Source organism: Taudactylus pleione, unplaced genomic scaffold, assembly GCF_031769625.1.
Source record: "Taudactylus pleione unplaced genomic scaffold, aTauple2 ptg000609l, whole genome shotgun sequence".
NCBI classification, from domain to species: domain Eukaryota; kingdom Metazoa; phylum Chordata; class Amphibia; order Anura; family Myobatrachidae; genus Taudactylus; species Taudactylus pleione.
This window is the reverse complement of record NW_028285011.1, coordinates 3,194,901-3,215,856: the sequence shown is the minus strand read 5'-3', so window position 1 is coordinate 3,215,856 and position 20,956 is coordinate 3,194,901.

Here is a 20,956-nt window from a genome sequence, read left to right as displayed (position 1 = left end):
TGAAATACCGCCAGTCGCATGGTTCGATTCCTGGCAGCGGCAGTCCGACAGCTGAAGAAATCCTGGCAGCGGCAGCCCAACAGCGCTGGAAATCCCGATCGTCCTAAGGTAAGTAATCACTAACCTAACCCCCCTAACCCTAACCCTCATTAGGATTGCCTAATCCTAACCTCCCACCCAAGTGCCTAACCCTAATCCCCCCTATAAGTGCCTAACCCTAGCCCCCCCCTTCCCCACTGCCTAAACCCAGATGGGGTGCCTAACCCTAAGTCCCCCCCAATGGGTGCCTAACCCTAACCCTCCCTCCCCCTAGCCTAACCCTCCCGGTGGGGTGCCTAACCCTGTCCCCCCCGGGTGCACTAAACCTAACCCTCCCCCCCGCAGCTGTCCACTCGTGGAGCCCGGCATCCCTTCGATCGGGATGCTGGGCGTCTGTCTCCCAGTGTTGGGAAAATGACAGGCATCTAGATATAGATGCCTGTCATTTAACCCACGCCGGGATAAAGTTGTCAGGAAGCCGGCTGTCGGGATCATGTCAGCCGGTTTCCCAATTGCATCCCGAATGTACAGAGGCATCTGTAATGATGGATTCCAGCTGGGACTAATTAATATTGTGTGAAGAATCACCCCAGATTCTACCATCACCCAAGCCATTATCATCATCCCATCCTGTGTTGTGTATAAATTACAGCTGCGCTCCCTGCTAGACTGGGGATTCTTTTTCCACTTTAGTGGATGTGAGCTCCATTTTAGTCCATATCACCACACAGGGGCCCCTACACATCTTCTCACCTGGGCTACAAGAGGAGCAGCTGCACTCTGGAATACAGTTGCATGGAATTGCCCCTCTGACTCGCTGAAATTCAGGTAGAGGGGCCATGGGTAGGGACTAGGGACACTATAATCAGAGAACGCAGTTTTAGCTACTTTATTTCATTTTTTAACCATATCCTCTATTTTCACCTTTTGAAAATGTTTATGCAAATCTCAGCTGAGGCATTTGTGATGCTAATGCGCACACACGCATAGAACAAAAACACATTGATTGATTGGATTACTTTTTCTACGCAGCTATGTTGATAATGTGGCTTACCCACACACACATACAGAAAAAATACGTTTTATTTATTTTTTTATTTATTCATATTTTGTTTGCCCCTTGGGGGGAGAGAACCCCCGAACAAGGCACCAGCCCCTTGATAAATGACACAGGCAGCACCCCTGTGCAGCTACTTTGAAGATGAAGAGCACCCCAGATGGACAGAGCATTGAGCACTCCCTGGACAACACAGCCAGCCCCTATGGACATTAAGCAGCCAGCCCCTGACAAAACTGACAAGAGTAGCCAGCCCTATCAGCACTACCACATGCCCCTCCTTCCTCTTCACTGAGTGTAAGTAGCCTAGCCAGCCCCCCAGCGATCGCAGGCAGTCCCCTCCTTCCTCTCCACAGTGTCCACTCTAGTCCACTCTCAACACACAGTAGCTAGCCCGCCCCTCAGCACAGCGATCACAGACCCCTCCTTCCTGTTCACTATCCACAGCCAGAATGAAAATGGCAGTGATCGTGGGACCTTTTATAAAATATAAAACCTGCGAGAATCCGATAGCAGGATGATGACATTTTGCCTTGTTTTGAGATCCGAGTCAGGCGGGAAAACCAGAGCCAACTAGGATCTCGGCTCGTATTCCAAAGTGCAGGTGGGTTCGGTTCTCAGGGAACCGAACCCGCTCATCTCTAAACAAAACACCAAGGAAAAAGATCCAAAACCAGATCCAGATCCAAAACACAAGGAGATACATATCCAAAACCAAAAAACAGGGGTCGGTGCACATCTCTAATTGTTATAGTGCAAAATCCCAACACATCCATTAGGAATCATTAACTGCAATACTCATCATATTCATGTATTGCCAGGATTAATAATGGAGAATACATGTGATCCAGCTCCTGCCCGACAGCTATTTAGGTGTGTTACCACCTTCTTCAGGGATCTGCCATAATGCATGCTGCACCAAACAGACCTATATAGCTCCCAACTAAATCAAACAAGGCAGACTCACCTGCAATCACCCTCCCGACATTGTGCCACCATCTGTGGGTACCTCCACACAACTTTCGGTAAGCGGAACTAAAGTCACACGCCCAATATCTGGGGGAGTGAGATTCCATTCCGCCATCCCGGAAGTGACGTCATGGGACCTGGCGGGCATCAGTGTTACAGTACAAAACAAACAACTATAATATTAAACAATACCATTAACTAAACACAAATACAAACAAAACTACAATTTGCTGTTTGCTAGGCACCCAATCGAAAGTATAAGCAAACTGGATGTCATGCATGCTAGATAATATTAAACAATACCATTAACTAAACACAAATACAAACAAATTTAGAAATGGCTCTGGGCAAAGACTATGGCTAATCAAATTAATGTGTAGTTGCTAGGCACCTGATACAAAGTGTCAACAAACTGGATGACATGTGTGCTAGATATATGGTTGCTAGGCACCCAATTAAAAACATAAACAAACTAGATGACATGCGCAGTCCACAAATTGCATAACATAGATAATAATGCTGCCCGATGAGCAATGAAATTAAATAAACGTATAAATTAATTACATAGATCTGAAAAAAATTCCATTTGCATTTGATATTTTTCTATATGATGGAATGTTGGTCTCTATTTTCTCCAAGAACCCCTAGTGGAGCTCTGGAATTGAATATTATAGTAACAATACCTTGACCAGGCACCCGTCTATAACACTTTAAGGGGTAAATTTACTAAGATTCGTGTTTGCAATCTTGGGTGTAAATATCGATTTACCAACATGGAAATTTCTATTGTTTACATTGAGTGAATTTGGCCATGTTAATCCATTTTTTCACTAGAAATGAATACACCATCAATTCAATTTGGAAGTACTTTTCATTCACTTCAGCATAAAACAGGAATTTACCATTATTCGTTTGTTCTATTCAGCCGTTTTTGCAGCAAATCAGGGGGTAAATATAAGTTGCCAATAGACCACCTCCTGAGCCGCAAGTTTCCCTGAAATATACACAGATCAGTGTGATTTGTGTTTGTTTCAGCATGGAAACAGTGTGTAAATGGTTAAATACATGTTTAAAAAAAGACGTAGGGTCCCCCCAAAAAAGACATAACTTGCCCCAGCTGCTCACCCAGTCCTGATTCTTAAAAATACGGGGAAACAAAATGTGTAAGGTTCCCCCCGTATTTTAGGAACCAGCACCTGGCTGATGGGGGTACGGGTGCCGACTGTCTGCTGGTACTTTTAGTTCCACAAGTGCCAAAGGGCTGGCATGCTGGCACCTGTAGTTCCACTATAAAATACAACAGTTTATTTATTTTCACACTACTATTACCCCTGTACACACAGCCCAGGGTTGCGGGGCTGTGGCATCACACCCCGGTCATTTTATGGTCCAGTGCTGGTTTTAAATATAGGGGGACCCCTACATAATTCCCCCCCTATTTTTAAAACGAGGACTGGCCAGCAGCCAGGTGCTGGTTCCTAAAATATGGGGGAGACCCTGCTTGTTTTTCCCACCGTATTTTTAGGAACCAGGACTGGCTGAGCAGCCTGGTGCTGGTTATGCCTTTTGGGAGGGGACCCTATGTAGTTTTTAAAAAATTTTTTAACCCATTACACTAACACACACAAGCAGCCTGCACATATTTCACTGATATGTGCAGGTGTGCAGGCTGCTTTTTCGGGAGGGAAACTCAGGCAGTAAACTTGGGGCTTCAAGATGGACAGGCTCGATCAAATACTCCATCGAACAACACTACCCTGACCAACACAGGAGCTTGGAAAATTCCTGATTCTATGTGTGAAAAAAATGGCCGCTTTTGATCTATCCTATCCGTGTTTGAAAACAGATCAAATTGGGTCCAACACAAATCTTAGTAAAATTTACCCCTAAGTGTGTGCAATTTGTTTCAGTTTATATTGTTCCATCATACGTGGCTTTCAAATTGCACCACATATTGTGGCATTGTTATTGTTATATTTTTGATGCTTTGGATTTGAGATAAAATGTGGATTTTTTTCAGATTTATGTCATTAAGCTATATGTTTCATTTCATTGCTCATTGGGCAGCATAGTTATCTATGATATGCAATTTGTGAATAACGTGTACCTTGACCTGATTTAATCAATACCCACCAGTGAGTTCTGGTCCCTGAACTATTTTTAAGATTTTGGTCATAGTCCGGTCAGGTGTCACTTTACTTTGGATATTAGGCATCGTGTTTATTAGTAATGGACGTGACTTTTGTGTGCTGGTATTCTTTGTATTTATCTATTGCCTGTCAGCATGTTCTCTAGATTGCTGGCTAGGACTGCGCATGTCATCTAATTTTCCCTAGCTACGCGAACCTGTTTTTTGTAAAGTGGGATCAAGACAACATCTGGCAGTACAACCCCTTCAGAGAATTCATATCATTGTGGAGACGATATATAGATGATATCATCATGATATGGAAAGGTAATATTGAACAATTATCAAATTTTATATCATATATCAACAAGAACGAGAACAACTTAGAGTTTACCACCACCTGGAGTAAACAAACAATAGATTTCTTGGATTTAACAATATACATTGAAAAAGGTATTATACAAACAAAGATCTATACCAAGCCGGTAGACTGCGGTAGATTCATCCCCCCAATGAGCAACCATCATAAAAACTGGATCAAAAGTATACAAGAGGGGGCAATTCAAATGATTGCGGTGCAATTGCTCCAAAATTGAGGTGTTCAAAGAACAGTCAACACTTTTAGAATCCAAATTCTTGCATCAGAAATACGAACAGAAGATTGTGAAACCGCAAAAGAAGAAGCAAGAATATGAACAGAAATAACTTACTAAAATACAATATACAATACTAAAAACAAGAAGAAAGAGGCCCTCTTTTCATCACACAATATAATGATAAATATAGGGAAGTAGAAAAGATCATTCGCAAACACTGGCATCTCCTGTTGAAAGATGAAACTTTGAAGAAATATATCTCAAGAAAACAACCTTCATGTACAAAAAAGCACCAAACATTAAACAAGAGTTGATTGAAAGCCATTTGTCACCAGAGAAAAAAGAAGGGCAAACCACTTGGCTGAAAGAAAGAAAACCAGGCTTCTTTTTCTGTAACAAATGTAAGGCATGTAAAATTACGAGAAAGAAAGAGACCACACCAACACAGGAATTCATATCCAACTCAACAGGAAAAAGGTATGAAATTTAAGAAACCATCTCATGTGACATCAAAGGAGTCATATATCTTCTATCCTGTCCATGTGGGCCACAATATGTAGGTCGAACAGCCAGAAATTCAATCTTCGCATGGTAGAACACATTAGAGTATCAAGAAGAAATTTGAAGCACATAGCGTTTATCATCACTTCAGTAAAACTCATAATGGAGATCCAAGCCTTTTCTCCTTCCAAGCTAATAAGATAGTTAAAAAAAAACCCAGAGGGGAGTAGACCATATAAAAATGATGTCCAAAGAAGAGACGCGATGGATACATGATATGAGAACCCTAACACCAAGAGGCCTAAACATCGACTTTGAATTGAATAGCTTCCTGCAAGAATAAAAATCTGCATATGGCATAGGATACAGTCTCTTAAATATTCCTGAGAAGGGCAAAACATCTTGGGAATCCCTACTTTCACACCTCCCTGGATAATGCCCAACTACTTCCAAACTTGGAAGCTAAACAGGGAAGGGCCTGACAAGTACCAGGATGGGGGACCTAGTGGGAAGATCAGGTAATATAGTTAGATCCTAATGAAGCCCGATGGCATTGGATGGGTGAAATGCATTGGCCACACTCCCTTTCCTTCGATGTACCGGGAAGTGACAAGTGGTGAGTAATAGTGTGCACGTTCGCCGCCGTACACCTCTTCACCTGGACAAACCCTCATGACGCTGGACACATCTCGTGTCTGGAAGTGCTAAGCCTTAACACCTCGAAATGGGATCTCGGCACCAGCAAGTGGGGGAACACTATACCAGTGGGAAGCAATCGGGAAGCCGACTGCCTAAATACCGGCAGCCGGTTTCCCGACCGTCATATCCCGGCAAGGGTGAAATGCCGGGCGTCTAGATGTAGACGCCCGCATTTCCCCGATGACAGGAGATCGGCGTCCGGCATCCCGATCGTAGGGATGCCGGGCGCCGCGAGCGGACAGCCGCAGGGGGAGGGTTAGGTTTAGGGCTCCCAGGGGGGACTTAGGGTTAGGCACCCCCCCGGGAGGGTTAGGGTTAGGCTAGGGGGAGGGAGGGTTAGGGTTAGGCACCCCCGGGGGGGACTTAGGGTTAGGCACCCCCCGGGGGACTTAGGTTTAGGCAGTGGGGAAGGGGGTGGTTAGGGTTAGGCACTTGGGGGGGAAGTTAGGGTTAGACACCCCTAAGGAGGGTTAGGGTTAGGGGGGTTAGGATAGCACATACTTACCTCTCCACGATCGAGATTCCAGCGCTGTCGGGCTTCCGCTGCTTCTAACTCTGCTTTTGTCGGGCTGCTGCTGACGGGAATCGAACCGCCGGCCATGCAGCCGGTGGTATTTCATACCCATTCCATACTAGCAGACACTGCTAGCTGCGGGGACAACAACTGAATATCCAAACAGGATACAAGTCCTGTATTGAAAAGGACTTTTTTCATCAAGCCATCATTTAAACAGCTGCACGCACCAGGATTTTCCTTTTATCTTTTTTCATTTTTTATATATTTTTGCTGTCCCCCTAACCATTTTAAGTTTTTACCGGAATTTGCTATTTTCTACAAAACAGGAAATATATTAAGTTGGACTATATACTTTTATGCAAGAAGGCTTACCCCCGATTATTTATTTTCACACATTTTCCTTTTAAATCACATATGCTATTTCTTTTATATTATTTACTTTCTTTTATGTTTATTCTCATTATCTATAATAAATTGTTTTATTTCTCTGTGCGCCAATAAGCCATATATTCTTGATATTTTCACTTTGTTGGCACAGGAGAGACAATCAGCGCTTAAGGCAGCACGAGGGTATTTAAGATTAGCACACCAGAATATCCTTTCTCTTCCCACCTACCAAAGATAAGGAGCGCAGTACACCACATTAAACCTTATGTCATTTAGTTTGTTTATATTTTTAATTGGGTGCAACTATATATCTAGCATGCATGACATCCAGTTTGCTTATACTTTCGATTGGGTGCCTAGCAAACAGCAAATTGTAGTTTTGTTTGTATTTGTGTTTAGTTAATGGTATTGTTTAATATTATAGTTGTTTGTTTTGTACTGTAACACTGATGCCCGCTGGGCCCGGTGATGTCACTTCCGGGATGGTGGAACGGAATCTCACTCCTCCAGATATTGGGCGTGTGACTTTGGTTCAGCTTACCGGAAGTTGTGCGGAGGTACCCACAGATGGTGGTACAATGGTGGGAGGGTGACTCCAGGTGAGTCGGCTTTGTTTGATAAGTTGGGGGCTATATACTGTAGGTCTGTTTGGTGCAGCATGTATTATGGCAGATCCCTGAAGAAGGTGGTAACACACCTAAATAGCTGTCGGGCTGGAGCTGGATCACATGTATTCCCCATTATTAACGCTGGCTATACATGAATACTGTGAGTATTGCATTTGTTGATTCTAATGGATGTATGGGGATTTAATCATGTACATTCCTTGCTGCCGTTGCTACTTTTGCACTATAACAATAAGCATTGCACTTGTTCACTTTAATTGGATGGCTTTTTTTAACCTATTAATAAATGCATCTGATATATTTCTATATGCTAAAGTGCTGGTCTCTATTTTCTCAAGGACCCCTGGTGGAGCACAGGACTTGACTATTATAGTAACAATATCTAGACCAGACACCCGTCTATAACACTTTGGGACAAAAGTAAACAGGGTGAGAGGTTAGAAAATGTGAGTTTTCTCACACCTTTTAATTCGACCAATGTAATAAGTCAGAGAACAAAGCAACAGGGCAAACTCACGTTTTTCATTGTAGTCAATGGTGGGAACCGCAGGGTAAACTTTAATAACCTTGCGGCTCCCACCATTGACTACAATGGAGGGAGCCGTTCATTGGCTGAGAGACGGGAGATGACCTCTCTCAGCCAATGAACTCTTAGCAGCGGGGTTTCTATGGTGATACCCCGCTGCTAAGCTCTCATTCGGGAAGTACCATTCTATAGAACGGTACTAAGTTCGTGGATCGGGTTTTCGGTTTGTTTTGCCAAGTCCGGGGATGCCTACTTTGGACCAAACAGGACAGAACCTCGCATAGGAGATGTTGAGTATGTTTTTTTTCACAGGTCCCCTAGGGATACTTTACCGGACAAGTGGACCGATGCTACAGGGTTACATAGGTGAGTATGTGTACATGTGTGTGTGTATGTACGTTTAATAAACTTATACTGTCACGGTGTGTGTGTCCTGTGTTTTTTTTAAACATTTTTTTACAGGTGAACTATAGGTACTAGTGGGTCCTTAATGCCCTGCATGCTTGTACTTGTGGTTCTCCAAGTACCAGTATGCGGAGCAGGCTTGCTGGGACTTGCAGTTCCACTTGTAAAGACAATGTTTGATATTGTTTATTTACACCACACCACAGTATCAACCCGCCACCAACCGCCACCAGGGGTGGCGGAGATAGCCCCGGGCTATCAGCCTGGGCCTGGGGTGCCCTGGAGAGGGTGACCCCTTTATTAGGGGGGTCCCCAGCTCTCCAGGGATCCCCGGCCTGGGCTGACTAGCAGTCAGGGCTGATGCTGCAGCTGGAGGGCCAGTTGAAAGAGCTCCTCTGGCTGTGGCATCAGCCCACCACTAGAAAAAGTCCAGTGCTGGTTCTAGAACATACAGGGGAACCCTACTCATTTTTTCCCCTGTATTTCCAGAACCACGACCGGATCAGAGCCCAGAGCTGGTTGCGCAGAATACAGGGGACCCCTACGTCGTTTGTCCCCTGTATTTTGGCAACCAATGCTGGTTCTGACTAGCCCGGTGCTGGCTGTGCTTAAGTACAGGGGACCCCTACGTCATTTGTCCCCTGTATTTAAGCACACCCAGTACTGGGTAACTAATGCCCGGGGTTGGTTGCTGTTTTTTGGGGGGGGGAGGGGGCATGCCATTTTTTCTTTTTTTACACAGGTTTTTTTTTTTTTTTTTACCACAGCAGCACAGACGGGTCTCACGTACCTGTCATTGTTCTGTGCCAATCACACAGATGCATGTAGCATGGATCTCCCGGGTCTGTGCTACATGCAAATGGGCACCATAACGCTGCTTGGCTTCCTGTCTGCCACTGCAGTGCCACTCCTAGATGAGCCACGTGTTTGTGCCGCCCACTTGTGTCGCTTAGCATAGTCATCCAGCTGCCTCGGTGTAACCTTTTGGCCTAAAAACAATATTGTGAGGTGTTCAGAATAGAGTACAAATGAGTGGAAATTAATGTTATTGGGGTTATTAATAGCGTAGGAACAAAAAAAGGCCCATTTTATGTGATTTTAGCGTTTTTTTTTATTTTTTAAGAAAAAATCCAGATCCAAAACACAAAACCAAGAACCCAAAACACGGAAGGGTGGTTTTGGCAAAACCAATCCAGATCCAAAACATGAAGAAAGATCCAGATCCAAAACCAAAACACAAAACATGAAAAGTGGCTTGTGCACACCCCTAGTCTTTAGTAACGCCTCTTTCGAAGAGATGGAAATCAATCCTGCCAAATCCCTTCTGGGTGTGAGCTCAATGGCAGGGACTTCAAGTTGTGGCAATTAAATATGGCATCCAAACCTTATGCATTTCGTCCCTCAAAGGAACTTCTTGAGGGGTATTGAATCATAAGTTCAATAATACTACTACAGCAAGTAGACACATTTTGCCTTCCCAGAACCATTTATCATTGATGAGTTTTAAAGCTACAGTCTGCAAAAAGTACGTGGCTTCACATATATGAGAACCGTTCCATGTGAATGTATCTCCTATTTTAGTATTGAACTTTTGATCCAATACCCCTAGGAGAAATATTACAAAGTATTGAAGAAATGTGTGCAGTGCATTCTATAAAGTTACAGTAAGTCTGGTGACACTGCTGAAAAACTTAGCAATCGTGATGCTTTATGCAATACAGTAGGCGATCCTGTACAGTGACTGTGATGTGTCTGCACATCATATCAGATATGCTAGAAAAAGGATACTTGGGTCTTATGCACATCAGCATTACAAAGCTACCAAGATTCGCAAGTCACTGATAAGTGATCTTCTAAAATGTCATTAATTTTTGTAAAATCTGTATCTGTATTCATTGCTAAATTGAAAACCTATCTAATCTGGTTGGCATCATGATGGTTTCCAGCTTTAATTTGCATTCAAAGATGAAGAACTAAATCTGGCATATTTACTGCCATATTAGATGCATTCATAGTATTTTGTAGCAATGAACTGACAGTTGACTGTAAGCTGTAAATTGTCCATCATTTAATGGATATTTCATGCTTGTTTTACTCTCTCTTCAGTGACAGACTTATAAGTGGATGAACATATTTTTTCTTGATATCATTGCAATTTAAAATTTGGGAGTAATTGAAGTGCAATACAAACAGACTTTTGCAGCAAGCAAAATCTTAAAGTGAATTTATCATTGCCATAAAACTACAACACCCTAAAATTAAAATAAAGTGGTAATAACTGCTGGAAAAATGTAATTAAAAAACACAAATCATCTGGATAGAAGTAACAGACAAGCTTGTGGAGCTGCATTACATGCAGAGACCAACAGCAATATTTGAATTAGTTACTCTGATTATTAATGAAAAGAAAATGCTTTGCTGGAGTCCTTATATCTGTAGATATTACTAATATCTATAGATATACTATAGATATATACTTATTTACTAATCTATAGATATATTCTTATTGTAGCCAGGTTATTTATCTCTCTATGGGGTTGTCACGGCCAGGGTTTCTCGGCATGGTGGTCGGCGGGTATTACCTGTGAGGTCACTATGGCGGGGGGTGTCTGACGGTGGCACTGGTGTTTGGCGAGGGGCAATGGCTGCGCGTGGTTCTGTGCGGGCACATTGTCACTCAGGGCATACTTGCCTACTTTTGAAAAAGCATTTCAGGGAGATTGTGAAAGCAGCACCTATGAGCGCGGCGGTAAAGTGGGCGTGTACTGCTACATCTGAGAGGCGTGCCATAAAATTGATTTACATCCACATGTAATTGAGCCCCAAAGCAATTAGTAAGATATACTTGTTGATGAAAACACACTGATACTTCTCAGAAAATACATGTAGCCATAGGGATTATTGTGCCTTATAACCAATGCAGGGAAATTATTCTAATGATCCCATTTGAATGTATATATCTCTGTTTTTTATTTTATACAAGTGTCATAATGTGGGTAAGGGGAAATGAGGGAGATTGGTAGACTTTTCAGGGAGACAGGGAGATTGCTGCTATTTCAGGGAGTCTCCCTGACAATGAGGGAGAGTTGGCAAGTATGACTCAGGGTTGGTGAGGCCTGGTGGTGTTTCCGTTCCGTTTGGCATGGGCGCCGCCATCTTGCCTTCTGACCATGTGATGCAACTGCCCAATCCTGGTGAGTCATGTGCTCCTTCCAGCCAGCTACCTGCCAGCCTGCTTGTCAGCTCCAGAAAACCTGCTGGATTACCCTGCATCCTGAGCCTGCTGACACCCTGTACCTTGTCTCCATTTCACTCCCAGCTGGATTCATCACCTCTTCCTGTGTTTTTTCAGTTTACTAATCTGCATACTGGACTGTTCTCACCTGCCACTATCTGGACATTTTCCCATTACCCTCACTACAGTTTACAAGTGCACTTTAGTGCTAAACCTGGACTTTTGCTTTTGCCATTCCCATGTCTGCCAAATCACACATTAAAGAATCTACCTTTTTATTTCAATCCGCTTCTGTGTCAGCTCCTGTCACCACCCTGGGTCCACAACTAAACCAGAACATTACAGGGGTCTATTCATTATGCCAATTATCGGGGGGCTGAGATCCCCCGATAATTAGACGCCCAATCCTCTGCAAGCAGCAGCGGTGGATACAAAGCCACCAGAGCAATTCAACATTTCTCCGGTGCGGAGACAGCTAATCTGAAAATCAGCCGTCTCTGCGATCCGCTTCACTGCCGAGTCTGAATAGGCAGTGCTATTATGCATGCGTGAATGTCAGTTGAACCATCCCTGACCACCAGATACCACCAGCAGGAATGGACTGAAGAGGATAAGACAGTAGGTACCCAGATACCAGGAGCAAGGGAACTGGATACCAGGAGCAAGGAAGTAGATGGAGGTTTCCAGACACAAGAAACACCAGGGAGCCAAGCAAGTTCCAAGTAGCAGGGCTTCTGGCTCTTGCTGTGTGTATGCATGAACTAAGTAGCAGTGGTGGTGTGCACTGCCACAACTCATGGCAAGTTGGATATATAATTTACATGAGGTCATCAGATGTTAATAATGAATAGGCCCCCAACTCACCACTTGGTGATGAATTGACCCAATCACATGTGTTTCCAGTGCTGAAGCTATTGTGGCTGAGTTATTTACATATGTCTTTTTGGCCTCCAGTAAAATATCTAACGCTTGTATGACTCAGTAGTGGAGACACACTATTAGGTAGAAATTAATTCACCTGAAACTTTATTGCCCTTAACAGAATGAACAAACCTGGTGTTAAAATAATATGCCATAGGCAGTTACTTTGTTGATAGGAAGCGTATTGTCACCATACAGGGTTTAAGAATAGATGTTTACGGTTAGAGTTCACAGATCTGCAGGGAGTAGAAAAAAACAATAAACCAAAAGAAAAGAAGAGGTCACACTGGCACAGATGAACTAGAAAAAAAAAGGAAAAGAATATACTGTAGTGTACACTGTATAAATAATCTTATTGATAGATTAGAGCAATGCTCACCTTTGAAATTAAGTGTTAATGTATATAAATATATTAATTTCATTGTCTCCATAAGGGCTTTCTGACGCTCATGAATGATTAGAGATGATTAGCATTCTTTCCGAGACACGTGGTAAGAGGAAATCGTGCGCTCTTAATATATGTATAAGCAGCTATCTATTTAGTAAGACCAGAATGAACTGATAACCAATGTTGCAAGACCACAATATAGAAGCGCTTGTAAAAAAGAACATGTATCTATTAAGCGTGTTGTGAACAATCCTAAATGGATAGACTTTGGTACAGTATGGCCAGGCAATAACTGAAATGATAAACTGTATCAATGAAATGAAATGTACACAGATGGTAACCAAATATAACGCTTGTTAAATTAGACCGGCAATGTCTGACACAAAGTGCGCTACATATAAAAACATGAATGGTAAGATGTTTATAACTCTTTTAGTGGAGTATATGTCAGTTAGGAGTCCCGTATATCAAATGGTAGAAAAGGATCCGGAGCACCGGTGGACTTACCCTACCTTTCCCTGACGGCAGCAAGGGCGGCAGTGAGAGGCTAGCAGAATGACATGTAAACTGCTGCACGCTGTGCGCCTTCTGGTTGTGCTTGTCCGGGGTGAGCTTTCTCCCTGGCTTCTTGTTGAAACGCCGATAACATTTTCTGACATGTGTAAGCCAGTATAATTAGAGCACCAATATGTGAACATAATCTTACTTACTTTGATAAGGTTATCAAAAGGGGTGGTATAAAACATTTTTCCAAGTATGATCCTTCAAATTCTCATTTTATCAATTTATTTCTAAAATACTAAACAGTGCATTACTGTTAACTTCAATGACAAAAGGTATAAAATCATTACTCACAATGCTGCTGGATGCAAACTGTTTCATACAGTAGAGGAGTTCTGTAGAGTGATGCTTGTTGTGCGATTTATAGGAGGGCTGGCTGCCTGTAAAACTCAGGTTTTCACAGAATTTTTTGCACCAAACAAAAGAAAAACAGGGAGCAGCAGTTATGTGGGCAAAAACGCCTTGTTAAAGATATAGGTCAGAGAAGAATTACCAGACTTCTATCTAACAGCAATACAACAGTAACCCAAATAATCATGTATTAGTGGTATGCAGAGGGGCATCCCTGAAAATAAAGAAAGTTAATCTTTAAAGTGGATGGGATACATCAGCACTAATCCACGCTCTCTTTAACTCCTTTCAAATAGCAACAGGAAGCTGAGGCTGTAGGAGAATCAATTTCAGCAAAACCGGACAGCTGAAGACTGGAAAAAACGTTGCGTAGTCTGTAGTACCATAACTATGGTCTTTCGAGCCCAGGGTAAGTTGAAGAATGGCGCCTCCCCCCACAAACACACACAAACACATAGCGTGTAATAAAAATGGGCATGGTCACAAACCAAAGGGGCGTGGCCACTGAAAATGGGGCTTGCCATCATGACACGTCACCCATTTCTTGTGAATCTGGGAACATTCCTTTTCAATCTGTATGCACCGTAACTATACGGTAGTTTCTCACAATGTGGAACCTCTGAAGAAATGTTTCCTCCTTGGGAAAACGGCGTCTTCAGTCGATATTCACTATTCATGTAGGTCACATTGTCTTGAAGATGCCTGTTTGTGTAGGAATATTAAGAAGGTCATCATCATACAACAGCGATTCAACCAGACTTGTTCCCCTTGTGTTACTTCCTTCCCCCTGCATCTCTCAGCCACACAATCTTCCCCTGCGTAATTTCTCAACCACACCATCACCTCCCTGCCTGCGTCATCTCTCAGCCACAACATTGCAAACCCCCCTGCCTCCCCCCTTGTGTTGTCTCTTGGCCACACCATGGCCTCCCCCTCCTCTTTGTCTCTCAGCACACCATTGCCTTCCCTCCTGTGTTGTTTCTCAGCCACACCATCACCTCCCCCCTGCATCGTCTCTCAGCACACCATTGCCTCCCCCCTTGCATCGTCTCTCAGCACACCATTGCCTCCCCCCTGCGTCGTCTCTCAGCACACCATTGCCTCCCCCTTGCATCGTCTCTCAGCACACCATAGCCTCCCCACTCCGTCGTCTCTCAGCACACCATTACCTCCCTCCCTGCATCATCTCTCAGCCACACCATTGCCTCCCCCCATGTCATCTCTCAGCCACACCATCGCCTCCCCCTTGTGTCATCTCTCAGCACACCATCGCCTCCCCCTGTGTCATCTCTCAGCCACACCATCACCTCCCCCCTGTGATGTCTTTCAGCACACCATCACAGATACACACACTGACAAAGATACACACACACACTGACAAAGATACACACACTGACACAGATACACACACACTGATCAGACACTGACACAGATATACACACACACTGACACAGATACACACACTGACACACACACTGACACAGACACACACACTGACACAGATACACACACACACTGACACAGATACATGCACCTCTTGCACACTACTGCACCCCCATGCACAGCAGTCTGGCCACCTCTCAAAGAAGTCTGGCCCCCCAGGCTGCCTCCCCTGGCAAAAAAACTAAGATACACCTGGGTGCTCCAGAGCTGAGAGAGCGCTGGGGAAGGAAGACACTCGGCAGCTCTCAGGATGGGAATGACTGCCTGGGAGGGGCTGCACGTTTCTGCTGCAGCTCCACCTACAGTCAGCACCAGCAGGCATAGTTTCCTGCTCATTACATTATTAGACAAGTCTTCGGTCTGGGCGCAATGGTAGCAGGGGGTGGGCGGTGCGGGTACGATGCCCTGGCTGGCGACACCCCCTCTGCTGGGCCTGTCACAGTGCCCAAGGCACATGCCCGGCTCAACCCCTCCTAGCTACCTCACCGGTAGTCTGACAAATCTTGAGTTATGCTGTGACATGCAGATGGTATTTTTCATAATTACCATGAAAACCCGATGCCCTGGGTTATCCATTAAAGCTGACAGTGTTAGTGTTATGGGTCTAGGATGTTTTCTTGGCACATATAAGACCATAGCCTACCTCAGTATTGTTGCTGACCATGTGCATTGTCTAATGGCTACCTACAGCAGTATTGGGCAAAATGGACCTGATTCAGCAGAGGACACAGCTAATTTTTGGATGCAGATTCCTGATATTTGGAGTTTTGAGCATGCGCCAGTCCTGTATGGGTCTGCATTGTCACTCGCAGTTTGGCAACAGACACTCAGCGATAGTTTTGGGACAGGGAGGGGGAGGCAATGTTTCTCAACATGGAGGAGTGTCGCCGCTGTTGTGGTGGAGTGACAAGGCCAGTATCACTGTCGGCTAATGAAGATTTCATGGTCTCTTTTTAGGAGAGATGTGCGGTTCGGTTCTCCAGAAATCTGAATCCACACGAATTTCGTGAATCTGGGTAAATCCGAGTCGCAGTTCTGATCTCCTTAGGAGATCTGGGTAAATTCAGGTCGTGGTTCTGATTTTTTCATGGTTCAGAATTCGGATTTTAAATCCGAATTTCGGGATTTGGATTGCATAAATTACATGATTTTAGCTGTTTTTAATACTTTTTATTTAGAGATGTGCGCCGACCCCCGTGTTTTGGGTTAGGTTTTGGATCTGGATCTCCCCTGGTTTTGGATCTGGATTGGTTTTGCCAAAACCTCACCTCCGTGTTTTGTTTTCGTGTTTTGGTTTTGGATCTGGATTTTTTCTTAAAAAAATAAAAAAACAGCTAAAATCACATAAAATGGGCCTTTTTTGTTCCTACAGTATTAATAACCTCAATAACATTTATTTCCACTCATTTCCAGTCAATTTTGACCACCTCACAGCTCACAATATTGATTTTTTCATCTAGTTAAAGGGCCAAAAGTGAAAACTCAAAACTGCTTGATATAATTATTATAGAGTTGAGGACTATGCAAAGATGATGGTTGGGATACCCTTGAGGATTGAAGAATTGATAGTTGATAGTTGGTGCAGCCCCTGGCTGTAAAAATGATAATAAAAAACAATTAATCGGTGCAGCCCCAGACTGAATAATTAATAATAAATAATTGGTGCAGTCCCTGGCTGTAAAATTGACAATAAATTAATTAAAAAACAATTCATTGGTGCAGCCTCGGGCTGAATAATTAATAATAATTTAATTAAAAAATTAAAAAACAATTAATTGGGTGCAGCCTCTGGCTGAATAATTAATAAAAATAAATTCATTGGTGCAGCCCATGGCTGTAAAATTGATAATAAATTAATTTAAAAACAAATCATTGGTTCCTAAGCTAACCATAACATTAATTTAAAATGTCTGGCAGCAATGTCCCAACCAGCACATAATGGAAAGGAAAAATGTGCAAGATGGAATAGTCCTTGGGCCCTCCCACCCACCCTCATATATTGTAAACGAAACAGGACATTCACAGTTTAACAAACCAATCATTTCAGCAACAAGGACTGCCAATTGTGGCTGAAATTATTTGGTTTGTTTGGACCCCCATAAAACAAGCTGCCAATGTGCATTGGACATGGAAATTAAAATGATCCCATACACAAACTGGCTTTACATTACAAGTTGTTTTCGTCCTCGTCCTCATCATCCCCATCAATGTGCACATCCTCTTCTTCACACAATATTAATTCATCCCCGCTGGAATCCACCATAGGTGCCTCTGTAATCTTTTGATGTAATTGTTGGTAGAGGTCTTCCTCGTGGAACTTTTTCACATTTTGAGGAAGTAACCTCCTACACTGATCACTGACAAGGTTGCCAGCTGCAATGAAAACTCTTTCAGAGTACACACTGGAGGGTTCGCAACTTAAATAATGCAAAGCCAGTTTGTGTATGGGCCTCCAAATTGCCTCTTTTTCCTGCCAGTATTGAAAGGGACTGTCTGACATGCCTATTAGGATGTTATCTCTGAAATAGTCCTCCACCATTCTGTGAAAGGAGACTGTATCACACATAGTCATGGTAGAAGACATGTCACTAGTAGACAGTTCTCTCAGGCCTGATCAGATGTAATTTTTTGGTGAATGATCTGCATGACCAGCAGGCATTCTGTAAGGAAAATGTAGTTTTTTCCTGGCAGCTGCAGAAACTGAAGGAGATGATGGTGTTTGACGTGCGGCTGCAGCTGACAATTTTTTTACCAACAGCTCTTTGCATAGTTTTAGAATTTTTGTCTGTTGGAAAAAAACTCACAAGGTAGGACAGAATGGTCGCCAAAATACTGTATATTTTTCAGATTTCAATAGATTGACGACTCTTGGATCCTGGTGAAGTGAATCAAGGGCTTGATCCACCAGTCTGACATACCTTGTGCAATCGCTCCGTTCAGTTCCCCCTTTCAGTTTCTCCAGTTGTTTTTGCAAAAGTCTGATGAGGGGAATGACCTGACTCAAGCTGGCAGTGTCTGAACTAACTTCATGTGTGGCAAGTTCAAAGGGTTTGAGAACCTTGCACAACACGGAAATTATTCTCTAATGCGCTTGAGTAAGGTGCATTCCCCCTCCATGGCCTATATCATAGGCCATTGTATAGCCCTGGATGGCCTTTTGCTGTTCCTCCATCCACTGAAGCATATAGAGGGTAGAATTCCACAGAGTTACTACCTCTTGCTTCAGCTGATGGCAGGGCAAATTTAACAGTACCTGCTGGTCATGCAATCTTTGACAACAGTTTGCCGAATGTCTAAACTGTCCAGATATTTTGTGAGCCATGGAGAGCATCTCCTGCACGCCCCTGTCATTTTTAAAAGCATTGATTCACCACCAAATTAATTGTGTGAGCAAAACATGGGACGTGTTGGAATTCGCCCACATGTAATGCTCTCACAATATTGGTGTCATTGTCCGAAATCACAAATCCCGAGGAGAGTCCAAGTAGGGTAAGCCATTTAGCAATGATTTCCCTGAGTTTGCCTGGAAATCGAAGGCACTTGGATCCCATAAAGAGGAAGCAGGTAGGTGACATTGGACTTGTTACATTTTTAGTTTTGTTCGAGTTTTTGAACTTGACAACATACACTTTGATATTTGATGAATGCGCTCCAAGTGACGTAACAAGGAGGAGGTTCCTAGGTGGTTTAGGTCCCTCCCTCTACTCACTCTTGCTTGACAATGGTTACATATGGCTTGACAACTGTTGTCCGGATTGGGATGGAAATAATTCCACACGTGAGAAGTGGATTTTTTCGTCTTTTGCTTCGGGATGACAACAATGGGCTTTGACTTTTTCAATCCATGGGTAACAGATGTTGCCTTACTTACACAAAGGACATCCTCGGCATCAACATCCTCATCACCAACATCATCATCATCATCTTCATCATCAACATCCTCATCATCCTTAGCGCCTTCAACTACCAAAATATCCTCCTCCTCCATGTGCAATTCCACAGAAGCATCCTCACTGACTATGGGCCTGATTCAGAGCCGTATGCTATTTGCGCTCGCTCGTTCAGAAAAAGGGGCCGGCTATTTAAATTGAGCGCTCGCTCTTTGCGGTCTGTTGACGCCTCTATGTCTGAGCGAGCGAACGAAAACTTGCGCTCGCTATTTTGTAAAGATGCCCCCTGGCCGCTCGCATCATACGTCATCTCCGCTATTTATTAGATTAATCGAGTACATCGAAAGGCGTCTGAACTGCTCTCAGTGCTTGTGGTTGGATTTTCCTACCGCAATCATGCGAACAGTTCAGGCTAAGAAACAACCAAGTGATGTGGTCGATGATGCTGCTTTGTTAATTATGCACACCCTTAAAATGCCAGTTTTGACCGTTTGGCACGCCTGCGTTCGGATCCCCACTCCCCGTTTTCAAGCACCTTCCCCTGTTACCACCCACAAATGCCTCATCCTGTCACTCAAATTAGCAGGCACTCACTATTTTGCGAGCGCTCGATTTCCGACCGCAATGATGCTTGGCGCATGCTCATTACGACCCATACGCATGCGCAGTTGTGCGAACATCGCTCGCCGCTTACGAGCGGCCGCTTACGAGCGGCTCTGAATCAGTTCCCATGTCTGCAAGATGTTGACTGCCCTTTCCCACATTTACAGAGTGCACACAAATGTTGGAACTTGGAGGATCCTCCAGTATACTAGTATTTAGGTCTGGCTCACACATGGCAACCGCAGACACACTTGCACTCTCCTCGGGGATTTGTGATTTCGATTTCTCAGGGCATACAGTGGGTTTTTCTGGAGCTGTCTTAACAACTTTCACAATTTTAATTGGGCCACCAACACTACTACTACAAGCAGAAGGGCTATCAGAATCAGAACCAGCAGTCATCATAAATAAAGGCCAAGGCCTTATCCTTTCCTTGCCACTTCGTGTAGTGAATGGCATATTGCCAAGTTTTTGTTTATCTAAAGGCAACTTGCCTTTCAATTTATTTTATTAACTTCAGTAAAAGTAGCTTTACCATATCGATGGCGTGACTTAAGCCCTGGGGCATAGGCCTTCATAGAGGATGAGGAAGTTGACGTCCTTGCACTGCTGGCAGCAACTACAACATGTGGTTCTTGGCCTTGCTCTCCTGTCATGTGATAGCCCTCCATATTTTCAGCAGTCTTGAAGCAGTGTCACAAGCACCAATAGTGTAGCCAAGGTACGGTTACAATATTCACACACATGCAGTCGTGCGCACACAGAAAAAAATTTGACAAAATAATGCACTATGTTTTATTTTTTTTGCCGGTCCACAACTTGGGCCTGGAGCACCGATTGATGATGACTGGAGTCGGGCAGCACTAGGTTTCAACTTGCATTGCTGGCTGTATCTTGTTCGGCTAAGCCTAACATGCACACGCACACAGAATGAAATTAGAGCAAATAAAAAAAAGACACTATGTTTATTTTTTTTGGCCAGAGCACAGATTGATGACGACTGGAGTCAGGCAGCACTAGGTTGCGTTGCTGACTTGCTGTATCTTGTGTGGCTAAGCCTAACACGCACACACGCACAAACAAATATTATACAAAAAAGGACACTTTTTAAATT